Genomic DNA, 13166 nt, shown 5'->3' with positions numbered 1-13166 from the left:
AAAAGTAGCCTCACATGTAATCCCAGCACTTGGGAGGTGAAAGAAGGAAGATTAGGGGTTCAGAGCCAACCTTGGTGACAGAAAATTTGAGGCCAGTCAGAGCCACATGTGACCTGTTTTAAAATAGAAAGCAAAACAAAAGGAATAAAGGCGAATGGAAGGAGGGAAGACAGACAGACAGGACAAATAGTGGTTAAGATGGAGAAACAGGAATCCTTAGACATTGCTGATGGGAATATAAACTAGTTCTGCCACTATGGAAGTCAAACAGAACCACAGTATGATCCAGCTATACCACTCCTAAGCACAAAGGAATCTAAATCAGCACAGCCCAGAATGGCCTGCACATCCAAGTTTACTGTTGTACACAATTGTCAAGAATTGGACTAAGTCATCTAATGTCCATGTTTTGATGAGTTGATAAAGAAAATGTGTTATAAATACAGAATGGAGTTTTGTGCAGCTAAAAAAAAAGGAAATCATGACATTGTCAGGAAAAGGGATATAACTGGAAATCAAGTTAAGAGAAATAAGCTGTGCTCTCTTGTTTTAAGTGTTTTTCTCTTGAGTGTAGATTCTGGCATTAAATATATATGTGTGTGCATATATATCACATATATCATAAACATATGTATATATTTATGTATTAAGTAGATATACTAGTAGAAGGGGAAATAAGTGGTCTAAAGGGCTTAGAGAGAACAAAAGAATGTGATTGAGGGAAAGATAAATTGCAAGTTTTCTCTCATATGTAGATACACACATGCACAAAGACGTGCATGAGTGCACACACACAGGACAAGCAGAAGGGGAACTACCTGTAGGATGGAACGGGACTAGTGAGAGAAGAAGAGGAAGGATGCAGGAAGGAGAGTGGAAGGGCAAATAAGTAAAAGAGGTCATGATACATATTTATCAAAATCTCACAAAATCCATTGTTTTTTATGCTAAATTTAAGACTGAAAAGTAATTGTATTTCTCAATAAATACTCCTGGGGAAATTTAGCTGCAAACTTTCTCTTTGTGATTATTAAAATGAGGCTATTGAATGAACTTTTAGGGACGGCCAGAGGAGGATTTAGGAAGGAACAACTTTCTCTTCTGTTTGCTCTCTGCTCAGTAAATGATGTGACTTCATCTTCCTGATACGCAGGCTAAAGATTCAGGTGCTTCCTGATACACCAAGGACAACCCCAGCAGTCCAGAGACACAAATTGTTGTAGGTGGGGGAGAGAAGTCCCGAATCCCCTGATGTCTCGCTTGACACAAGCTCTGGGAAGAGGGAATCATGATTGAGAAGATGCCCCTGTGAGATTGCCTGTAGGTGAGTCTGTAAGGCATTTTCTTGACTGATAATAGATGTGGGAGGGTCCAGCCCATTGTGGGCAGGGCCACCCCTGGGCAAGCAGTACTGGATTAGCCTGGAAAGCAAGTGAGTGATCATATTCCCCTGTGGCTCTGCTTCAAATCTTGCTCTCCAGTTTCCTGCCTCAACTTCCCTTCATGATGTACTCTAACCTGCTAGATATAGTAAATGCTTTTTCCCAGGCTGTTTTTGGTCATGGTGGTTTATCAGAGCATTAGGAAGCAAATTAGAACAGAAACTAGTATCAGAGAATAAGCAATTGTTGTGATAGACCTGGGCACGGTTTTGGGGGGGAGTGGGGTGGAGTGGGGATGGTGGAAGTATTTGGAACTTTGGGAAAGTTATTGAGTGTTCAAAGATCAACAGGTTGTTCTGTATGAGGCTGAAAAGAAAAGAGTGTTGTAAGAAATACAGACAATCAAGGCCTGATTTGTGAAGTCTCAGAGGAAAGCAAAGATTCTATCAGGGCCATTCAGGTGAGACATTAAATTAAACATTTGAGAATTAAAAATTAAAAATCTGTGATTTATAGTCATCTGGGGCTGAAGAATTGGCTGGAACAAACAAGAGACAAGAACCATTGAAATGAAACCTTAGCTTTACCAGGACACTCTGCTGGTTAGTGGTCCTGAAGAATCAGTTAATGAGAGACCAGTATCACTGAGGATAAATATTTCTGTAGGATCACCACACAGGGTGGTGATGCAGAGGTGGCCAAGGCTGCATTTCAAAGTGGCAGCCAAACTTTGCAAGAGTCTTTCATGTGGTTCTTTTTTGGCAGTATGGAAGCATAGGATTGAAGCTGTCATAGTGAACGGTAGAGACTTGGCACTGTGAGATGTCAGGAAAGGTCACTGGTGAAGATGAAGCCTTGGAAAACTCAGGATTAAAGAGTTCACAGTAAGAGGCTAACATGGTTGGAGTTCATGAAGAGAGGCCAGGAGTCCATTGCAGGAGGTACAGCCTCAGCAGTGGAGACCCCGGCATATTGGGCAGGGATACAACCACCAGGAAGAACATCAGATACACAGTAGTGTGCTGAGCCTAGGAAATGAATTGTGTGTGCTAAGGATGGCAGAGTCAGAGAGGTGAAGCTGCCCAAGCCCTTTCGAGCCCAGAACACCATGAGTGAGACCCAGATGCAGGACACTGAGCTACAAAATGTGATTTATACTGCTGAATGTCTATTTTGCTTTTATCTAATTGTAATTGTGTCCTGGTTCTTTCCTTTTGTAATAAAGAAATACACAACTTCTTTGTTTAAATTCTATTTTACAGGAGCCTGCATTTGAGAAACTTGGGGTATTTAAAAGACACTGAACTTTTAAATTGTTTGAAAATTTTTTAAAGACTATGGGACTGTCAATGTCAGAATGTGTTTTGATATTGATAATAATATGAGGCCTTGGGGATAGATCAGAAAAGAAAGATTACTAGTTTAATAGTGATAATGTGTATCACATTTACAATGAGTCAATTGTGCTCTTCAGTTTTTTGTTTGTTTTTTGTCAACTTGATAAAAGCTAGGGTTGTCTAGGAAGAGGAAACTTTACTTGAGAAAATGTTTCCATCAGATTGTCCAGTAGACATAGCTGTAAGATATTTTAATGATTCATGGTTGATGTGGGAGGGCTCAGCTCACGGTGGGAGGTGCTGTCTCTGGGCATGTGGTCCTGAGAGATACATAAAAGATATCAGAACAGGAGTCTAGATTGCATTCCTCTGTGGTTCTGCTTTAATTCCTGCCTCTAGTCCCTGCTCTGAGCTCCACCTGTGTGATGAAATAAACCCTTTCCTCCTCCAAGTTGCTTTTGGTCATGGTGTTCATCATCACAACAGAAAGCAGAGTAGGGCATTGATAAAATTTCACTGTGTGCTGTGATTACCTTCATTAAACCATGGCTAGTGAATGCTCACAACTGTGGCTTATCTGAGTTCAGATACGCTTTAGATATTAACATACACATGGAGTTTGAAGACGAAAAACCAAAAAAGAATACAAAATATTAATAATTATTAAAAACTGACCCTGTGTTGGAATTACACATTTTTAACTATCTTGTATCTGAAATGTTTGGGGAAAGACTCATCTTGGAGTTCAAATGATTCTAAGATCATTTCATGTGTATTGATATACCTTAAAATACCCAGCTCTAATCATTTTTATCTCATTAGGAGAAAATGACTTTATACGATATTTTCAGCCTGCTTATATTTTGACAATGACTTGTCATGTGAAGTCAGGTATAGAATTGTTCCCTTGTGACATCATGGTGCTCAAAACTTTCAGATGTCATGGTGTTTTTATTTTGAATTCTCAGACTAGGGATGCTCAACCTGTAATTTTCGTCATATTTATGTAAATAAAATATTACAATTAATCTCATAAGTGTCTTTCTACCTTTGTGGGAATGTAGCCATGAGGAAATTAGAAAGTCCCCCCACCTTTGTGTGTGTGTGTGTGTGTGTGTGTGTGTGTGTGTGTGTGTGTTGCGAATATTTGTATAGTGAATTGTGTCTCAGCCAGACAGCTCTGCTTGTGGTCCCTGAAGCGGCTCCCTCCTGCTATCACCTTGGTAGCCTCATTTCCAGATGATGAGGCCCCCCTCCCCCTGCCAGAGAAATATGCATCATCTCTTCTGGTGTCAGTAATGGGGGAGCACAGGTTCCTCACCTGCTTTTTGTTTCTGATAATCTTTTTTTTTTTTTTTTTTTAGCTTTAAGATATGGGGAGCATGGGGGACAAGAGGGAAATGTTTGTTTCTGGCTGTCATCCCTCCAGATGTTCTTGAAACGTCATCTTCTCAAACAAAAACTAGGGCGCACAGGCTAATTACAGTATTAAAGAACTGACTTAAACATGTCAACTCTTCTAATGTTTATTTAAGGCGGAAAATTTTTTTAAATGCTGATTTTTTTTTTTTTTACACCTTTTATGTTTTCTAAAAACTGTTCCAGAGCTGTGCAGAGACGGCATATGCCAAGATTTTGTGAAAAGGACCTTTGATTTCAATGTTACTTGGTGCCGACTGTTTGGTTTTAATAGAGGGTCCGAACAACCATCCACAAAATGTCAGGAATGTGCTATTTCAGTCATAACTCTACCTGTGTTCTAGGGCCTAGCTAACAAGGATCTTCCCAACAGTGGAAGAAAATGACGGAGAGCTGACAGATTCAATCCAGTGATGTCTCTGATGACTTAACCAGGAGCTGACCCTGGTACTGTCAGAAACTTACTTCAGGGATGTGGTTTTTTTTTTTTTTTTTTTTGGAGCCGAGGATCGAACCCAGGGCCTTGTGCTTGCTAGGCAAGCGCTCTACCACTGAGCTAAATCCCCAACCCCTAGGGGTGTGCTTTTTAAGCGTCTATAATATCTGTGCTTTATCTAAGATCCCATAGACACAAAGCTCTTCTCCCTCTGCCCACCTGTCTCCTGCTGAAGCACATGCACCATTTATTACCCAGTAGCCAGAAGACCATCTCCTTGGCAAGGACAGGCCTCAGATTCCCCATGCTTGTGCAGACCTTGCCTAAATCTCCGACCGTTATCTGATGTAGAAGCCCTGGTCCTCTTGATGCAGCTGCCTTAATTATATCTACCTTTAAAGCCAACTTAGACATTCAAAATACATTTTTAAGGGCTTCCAGTGAAAAGCATAAAAAGAAAAAAATCTTTTAACCATAATTTAGTAATTCTCCAGCCTTGATTTTTGGCTTTCCTTGCTGCCTAAGTGGCCATATATTTTATAAGCTCTGCTAATTTGCTGTTAAATTTGCTATTTATATGATCCTAGATGATTTGTTGGACTTCACTGAACAGAAAGGATTTTTATTAGCAGTCAGTGCTTTCAAAGAGGTGGATTTTTTCACACCATCAAGGCCACTTTCTCAACTTATTGACAGCTTTATGAGGCAAGCTGGATAAAGAACAGTTTCCTGCATCCAAAAGCGCTTTGCATTCCATGGGGCAAAACTTGGACCTTTAATTAGGATATAAGAGCCTTCCTTTCTCTCCCAACTTTCCCCTGGGGGCCCAGAGCGGCAACACTTGCATGCAGATAGTTAATCGTGTTTCCAGACTTTCGCCTGCTAAAATTAGGCAGGACTAAAGGTCAAACACTTACCTGGCTGTGGGCCAGCTCAGGACAAGACTCTACTGCACATCTGCATTTTGTATACATACACACACCATTTTGTCCTATCTCATTGATGGTGTTTTGCCTACTGCAAAAAGCTGTCAGACAAATTCTGTTTAGGATCTAATTTGAACCTGCATTTGGTAATTTTCACAAATGCACCTTGGCCATCTCCCATATGGCATCTCTTTCTGTGTGGAACACCCAGCAAATTCTCCTCATTCCTCCACTCTCCTCCTGACCTCACCACCCAGAGTGTTTACAGGACTTTTAAGACTTTACGTTTCTGTTACATTTTTCTTTGTTGTTTTAATCCCACCCAGTAAATTCCTTATGTTTTTAACACATTGTCAGGGCTTTGATTATGCAAACAATGCCCCATCAAATGGTGAGGAAGCCTTTGGGAGCAGAGAGTGATGGCCTGGTGGATATAATTAGTTGTGATCTGAGTGCCTGAAGAACATGCCAATCAGCTGGCTCTGGGTTTGCTTTGTCTTTGTAGAAAGTCCCTGTCAGGTAGTCACATTAAGCAGGCTTCTGCCTAGAGTGTGGGGAACGATCTTGAAACATTTCCCTTGCACTACATTCGGCTGATGTTAAGATACAAGGATCCTATGAAGTCTTCACCAGTCCTGTGAATCTTCTAGTTTTCAAGCTTTTTTTTTTTTTTTTTTTTCTTATTTTGCAAAGAAATTTGGAAAATGAGCTAGTTATTGACTCAAAATTGAGCAGATTACAGAAGAAAAGGTGGGGGGACCAAACTTGGATTTTTTTATGTGTAGGTTATAAAATCCAGCAGCTGAGCAAAACCGCCTTCAATGCCAGCCAAATCTACTGTGGTCGGAACTCAAGAATGAGGCCCCGTGACAATGAGCTCAAGTTCAAGGTCTGCCTGCATGGGAGCACCTGGTAAACATTTTACCTCCATCGTGTTCTCTTTTAATCTTGTTCTCACTTTTCTGTAATCTCCGTCTCAAGGAACACACTTCCGTGTGCTTGAATTCCTACACGCACATTTGCAAACCTCCAGACAGTTTACAAGAAGCAGCAAAACCCAAGGAAATCTGAGTGGCCTGCTGGCCCATCAAGCCGCTTAGAATGTGCTAACCACATGATTAAGGAACCCGACAACCAGGGACCAGTCTCTGTGTCCTGTGCTCATTAACATGGGGCTTTGCTGAGTAGGTCTCTCCCATACAGCTTCCAGGGTGGCAGCAGCTAAAACCGGTTCCCTCTCTCTGCTCTTGAAATAGAACGAAGTGACAATTAGTTGAGTTCTGATCAGTGTGACACAGTCTTTCTTATGAACAGATGTGAACCCTGTGCCTCTGCTCTCATACTTGCCCTTAAAACCCAACAGGAGAGTAAAAATGAGTCTTAATGTCTTCTCTTCTAACCTCCTTGATTTCCTCTGTTACAGACACCTTCTTGTCAACAACTCTTCTTGTTCTATTTTTAGTAGCTGGCCTCTTGGTGTTTCCTTTTCTGCTTAAAGTTCCCTTTCTCACAAGTTAGTGACCTTGACCCTTCACTCAAAGGATTCCTTTGTTAACTATGCCTGTGATTAGCTGTGCTGACTTGGGCCAGACAACTTACCTACGTCTTCGATTCTTATTGATCCAAAGAACTGAGTGACACCAACTGTCCCACCAGGTGTCCCCCAGGTGTTGCATTTTGCCATTCCCTAAGGCAGCAGTTCTTAACCTGTGGGTCGTGACTCCTAGGAGGGGGGAGGGGGTCACATAACAGCTATCCTACATATCGGGTATTTACATTATGATTCATGACAGTAGCAAAATTACAGTTACGAAGTAGCAATGAAAAGAATTTTATGGTTGGGGGGTCACCATGACATGAGGAACTGTATTAAAGGGTCTCTGCATTTGAAAACCACTGCAGTAATGGCACCTTGGACCTCCAGATTCTCCTTACAGAAACAGGACCCATTGGATGAAGTGTCTATTGGGAATTTCACTTTGTACCCTTGAAGCCATAGTCCCTGGATTATTTTCCTGGTTGCTGAGATACTCAATGGAGGTTTATTTTGATTCTCCACTCCATTATGTCAAGGAAGTTCCAGCAGAGCTTGAGGCCGCTGGCTGGCTACCCTGCAAGGAACAAGGAATGTTTGTGTTCAAGTTCCCTCCTTTATACGCACCCCAGGAGCCCAGCCCAGGGAGTAGTGCTACTATGCTTTAGGGTACATTTCTCCATCAAGATAATCCCCCATAGACACCCAGAGGATGACCCAATCTTCAATAATCTCTTGCAGGTCAGATGTGCCTGGAAGTATGTCTACTAGATAGTTCTAGAAACAGCTAAGCTGACATGACATTAACCATCACAGTGCCACTGGAGGTGATATTAAGAATTTAACACATTCGAGATATTCAGAATTGTTAGGAAAGTGTTTCCACTCATGTGTTTGACTTTGGCTCTTTGATTTTTCTGTTGTCTTTTTTATTTAATTGTTGCTTTTAAGCCACAGCTGTTTAAACATCTGCAAGGACCATAGTTGGAGGGTATTCTGTTCCCTCAGTCACTGACTCTTTCAAAGCTACCAAGGAAACAGCTACATCCCTGTCTCTCTAAAGAACTCAAGATTCAAAGGTTGAGGTGGAATTCTGCCCTTCAGAGAGACTGAATAGCAAGTAGCTCACCTCCTCTCCTTGCCCTTGTCCTCCAAAAAGCCCTCATGCGTCTCCTCGCCCCTCCTTAAAAACCCTTCTCCACCTGGCTCCTCCCTACCACTTCCTGTCAGCTAGCTGCTGATGCAGCCTCCTGACTGCAGGTGAATTTTATTTTATCAAACACATCTTCGCATCATTAAAGGAATGTTCCAGAGTATAAACAAATGTAACACACCTTAAAATAATATCCTTCAGCATTCTGTCCTTAATAATAAGCAGAACGGCCTCCCGTGCTGTCTCCGCCACCTGTTCTTCCTTCATCTCTGCTGGTGAATCACCAGACTACACTCGCCCTTAATTGTTTGATGGTAAGATGCTCCTGAATTTGTAGTTGAGGCATACATATCCAGCCATGTTGTCTGCCACACTGACGTGCCCCTGGGATACGTGGGCAGGGGAACGGTAGCTTCTCCTATAAGCTATGTCACACAACTGCATGGGGAGGAAGGGATATGATAGCCTTTCATTTCTCCATCACATCCTCCCTACTGTGGCAGAGTTTAATGTTGCGACATCAAAAAGGACAGTTTTAACTTCTCTGTAGATATTTGTGTCAATTATCCATTGTTATAGAACAAAGACCAAAAAATTTAGAAGCATCACATATGAATAGACTTCTGGTCTCATACTTCTGCAGCTCAGAGAACAGAGAATGTTCCAGTCAGGTATCTCTGGCTGAGGTTGCCCATGATTGGGGAAAGGGAGGTCCACTTTAAATCTCACATTCTGGCTCCTCAGGGCTTTGCCCCTTATGATAGGAGTGAGAAATTACTGTTCACAGCACTTTGGGAATTCAGCCAAGCTGGAATTGGAAATGTTTTGACTGAGTCTCACACTCTGGGACTCTTGGTTCTCTCTTCTGGTCTCCACTTTGAGTCATCTGTTCTGTCATGAAGGGTGCGCAGGCTTGTGTTTTAGTCTGCTGCCTGCCAGAAGAGTTCTAGAACCAACATCTATATGTCTCTCTTCCATTCTTCCCACCTCTGTTACTATTTCCCTCCATACCACTGGCTAGTTATAAATCAACAAGAGAGTTGTGATGCAGAGGAAACAAGGAACAAAACCATGAACATGAGAGCAAGTAAATACAAAGTCTATGAATGTTGCAGATGTTTTAACCGCCAAGAGAAATAGGTTTGTGAGGAGGTGCCTCGTATAAAGCGTTCAGCAACTTTTCAGAAAGGATGAGAGAGCACACGTCGGAGGCTGCATGTGCAGCAGGTTAACAAAGTTGGGGCCAAGGCTTGGTGCATTTCATAACTCTGAGCATGTTGGAATCTCATTGAGGAAGGGGTGAGCAGCAAGCCTGGAACGACTGATAGAACATGACCATGAAGTCAACAGATACTATCCTAAGAAATCTGCACCCCAAAGGGAAGAAGAGCAGTTTCCACTTGGAAACAGCCACGTTGACAATAGCAGTGGTGGGCTCCAGTTGTAAGGGACCAGATGCATACACAGGGTGGGCACTTTCTTTAGGCAAAAAGTCATATGAATTAAAAATGCATGAGAAAAGAAAGCACAACAAATTACCAAGTTTGAAAAAGCAGAGGAACGTCACAAAACTAATCATGCAGCATACTCAATGGGTACAGTGCCAGAGCAGTTATATAGAAAATTCTCCAGAGTGTTTATAGACATGAGACTGTTTCATTCACCTCTTTCCAAGGCAACAATTTCATTAAAATTTTTCCAGTTAATAAAATAAAAAAAGATAACTTACTTTTCCCCCAGCACAGGTAATGAACATTGCATTGATTCCAAAGAAGCATTTCTTTCATCTTTGTATTTTATTTTTGGTTTTGTTATGTAAAGCTGTAGGCTTGCTGCTCACTGGGATTCAAAACAATGCTCCAAAGTTATTTTGTACATTTTGAGTCATAAAGTTTTAACACTGCGTATCAAAATTTTCTCGCACAGATACAAACGTAAATATGCTTTCACCCGATGGATCTAATTATCTAACTTGTCTTCTAGGCCTCTGTGTGGAGATGCCAGGATGATATGCACAGGGGGCAGCAGGAGCATTCCCAGAAGTCTCATTCCTAGATGGAGTAATGAAGGACAGCTGGAGTCCTGTGTCGTGAAACAGCATCTCAATCAACAACTAGCCACTGCATCATGGTGGTCCCAGGAGATTATACTAGAGTTGGGAATTTTCCATCACCCAGTGACACTGTAGCCACTAGAATGTCGTAGGGTATTGCAATGTCCACATGTGTGTGGTGTTCCTGGTGTAAACAAACCTACTGGGCTGGTAGCCATATACAAATACACTGAAAGCTGAGTACAGTTCATAGTACCCGATAATGGTAAAATGCAACTTTGTTACTAGTTTATTATTTATACTACACCATCCTTCTAACTTTTAGACTGTACTTCTGCTCTTCGACAAGGTTTACTGCAAAACAGTCTGTCTCTAACACCAGCATCCCGCATCTCATGCCTAGTAGTGTGTCTTGACTCCATCCCTTCTCTTACATGTGATTTGGTCTCAGGTTATTCATCGTGGTCCTGGGAGCACTCAGCTAAATTATAAGACATCCATAGAGCAGAGGTATGTAATTGGCCGTACCGTCTGGGTGATTGTAGGTCTGCTTTATCAACTTCAAAATGACACAGAGCCTACAATGTATCTCTTGAAACGTTCCTGTATGTCTGTATGTGACATAAGGGAAGGTGATTCTGAACCATGCACATGTATCTTCCCAAACCCCAAGGCCAATGTCCTCAGCCCTCCACTGTCTCCCTCAATTCATCTCCAGTAGCAACTATCCAAGGACAGGCATTTCAGTGGGAGCTGGAGTGGAGAAAGGGCTTCGCCAGGTATGGCTGTTGTTTCTTACCTTTGTAAAATATGCAAAACACACACACACAAACACACACACACATATGTGTGTGTGTAGGGGCATATGTGGCATATGGGGAAGAGTCTTCCTGGGCCTCACATGGGGCTGGTGTAAATAAGGGACTACAAGACTTTGCAGTGATCAGCCTTAATGTACACCTGCTGCTTGATAGCCAAGGTGAACATGGACTAACAGATCCCACAGAGGCATGGATGTTCCGTGAGAGTCATGCCCGAAATCAGTGAGAATGAAGGAGAATGGAATTTTGGCTCACCTCTTCTCCTTTCTCTTTTTTCGATTTTTGAGACAGGCTCTCACATCCTCTGAGCTCATCTCTCCTAAGTATGGAAATTCAGGTGTGTGTCAATCTGTCTGCCTTTGAGTTTTGCACATCTTGTTGTGCAGTGTTCTGAGCAGCACGGTGGAGTCTCCTGTCGTCTTCTGGGGCAGGAGAGTAAGGCAGACAGTGAGGCTTGGAACCTTACACAGAGCTACAAAGTTCAGAGGAAAATGGCTTAGCAAAGAGGAAAGCTGGAGACACTTGGGTGCTGCTGGAGGGCACTGAGAAGGTGTTACTATGCGTTGTGGGAGCTGGGATCTGGCATTCACTGCTTTGCCTTCATCAAAGGAGTCTGTAAATACTGAAAACCTGGCTTCTGACCCTAGCTGTCTCACGGAGGCTTTCCTTCATCAGCCCCACCTTTCCCAGTGGTCATGTGTCACAGCAGAAAAAATCCTAGACCCAGGTTTATTTTATGGAGTGCTAGTGGGGTGACTCTCTGAGCTCACAATCTGCTATCAAAGCTGACTGACTGTCCTCCACTTACATGCTTTCTAGCTGGCTTTTTGTCTGTGTGTTTTAAATCACATTTCTCTGGTTATTGTTACTTGTGTATTAATCATTTAGTCAGAATTTTAAAGACATTTTTATTTTTAAATTGTGTGTGTGTGTGTGTGTGTGTGTGTGTGTGAGAGAGAGAGAGAGAGAGAGAGAGAGAAGACAGACAGAGACAGAGACAGAAAGAGACAGAGACAGAAAGAGACAGAAGAGGCAGAGGCAGGGGATGGCTTCTCTTTGGAGCTAGGTCCCCCTGGAGCTGGAGGTTGTGAGCTGCTTCCTGTTGCTGCTGAGAAGCTAACTTGAGTCCTCTGCAAAAGTACTAAGCACTCTTAAAGTCAGAGTCATCGTTTCAGCCCCATCGTTTTAAATTCTATCCTATTAGAATCTTTCAAGGCAATTGCACTTGTATTCTCATTAAAACAACAATGACCCTGGGATCTTTGCAGCCCGCTTCTTTATTTCCTTGACTTAGTCTTGCAGTGCTTTTATTTTGTCCTTTTAGCCCTTTGTTTGCTTGTTCTCGCTGGCTCTGGCATCCCCTTCTACCACATCAGCGGGAAGGTAGGAATTCCTGGAACTCTGCGGCCAGGTCAGCTTCTCTAGAAAGGATTACGCAGGATCTCTCTCTCTCAGGCAGTGAGAATGCCTGGCGCTACCTTGGATGATTTTCTTTGTTTATTATTTACTCTGTCTGTAGGACACACTTTTAGAACAGATTCAGGCTTCAACTGCATGCAAACAAACAAACAAACAAACAAACTAAAAGCCCACAGCTGCAGTTTTGAAAAGGGATCTTTTCTCTTCACCCATTGACAGGGTGGTGATGGGAAATGGCCTTCAATGCCTACTTATGTGAAGTAGAAATTTCGCTCCCCCACTCCCATTCTCTGTTTTGCTTAGTATCTGTGGAAAGCTTTATATCCAGCTCTTTGTTTTGTTGGGAAGGAGACATTCCTAGACAGAGTCTCCTTCCCTGGGCAGTTGGGTCACAGAGGTCCACAAAGGCCCTTAGGCTAGTTAGAAGCCCAGGAGTTCCCTCTGCTAGAGACGGATTAGCTGTGTACCAGGCCTCCTGAGGACATCCCTTATTTTATGGCCAGATCAGCTGCAATGTAAAACAATCTGTTTTAGATATTTTGTTACTGGGAGGTTCCTTGGGTGATTACTGAAGCTGAATATCAACCATGCTTTTCTTGCCCACTTCCCAGCCCTGAACTGTGTTCTGAATGGTCTTTCTTTTCTCTTGTTGACAAGAGAATGTTGTGACCCATCTTTACCATACT

Source organism: Onychomys torridus, chromosome 8, assembly GCF_903995425.1.
Source record: "Onychomys torridus chromosome 8, mOncTor1.1, whole genome shotgun sequence".
Classification (NCBI taxonomy): domain Eukaryota; kingdom Metazoa; phylum Chordata; class Mammalia; order Rodentia; family Cricetidae; genus Onychomys; species Onychomys torridus.
Note: the sequence above shows the minus strand (reverse complement) of the source record.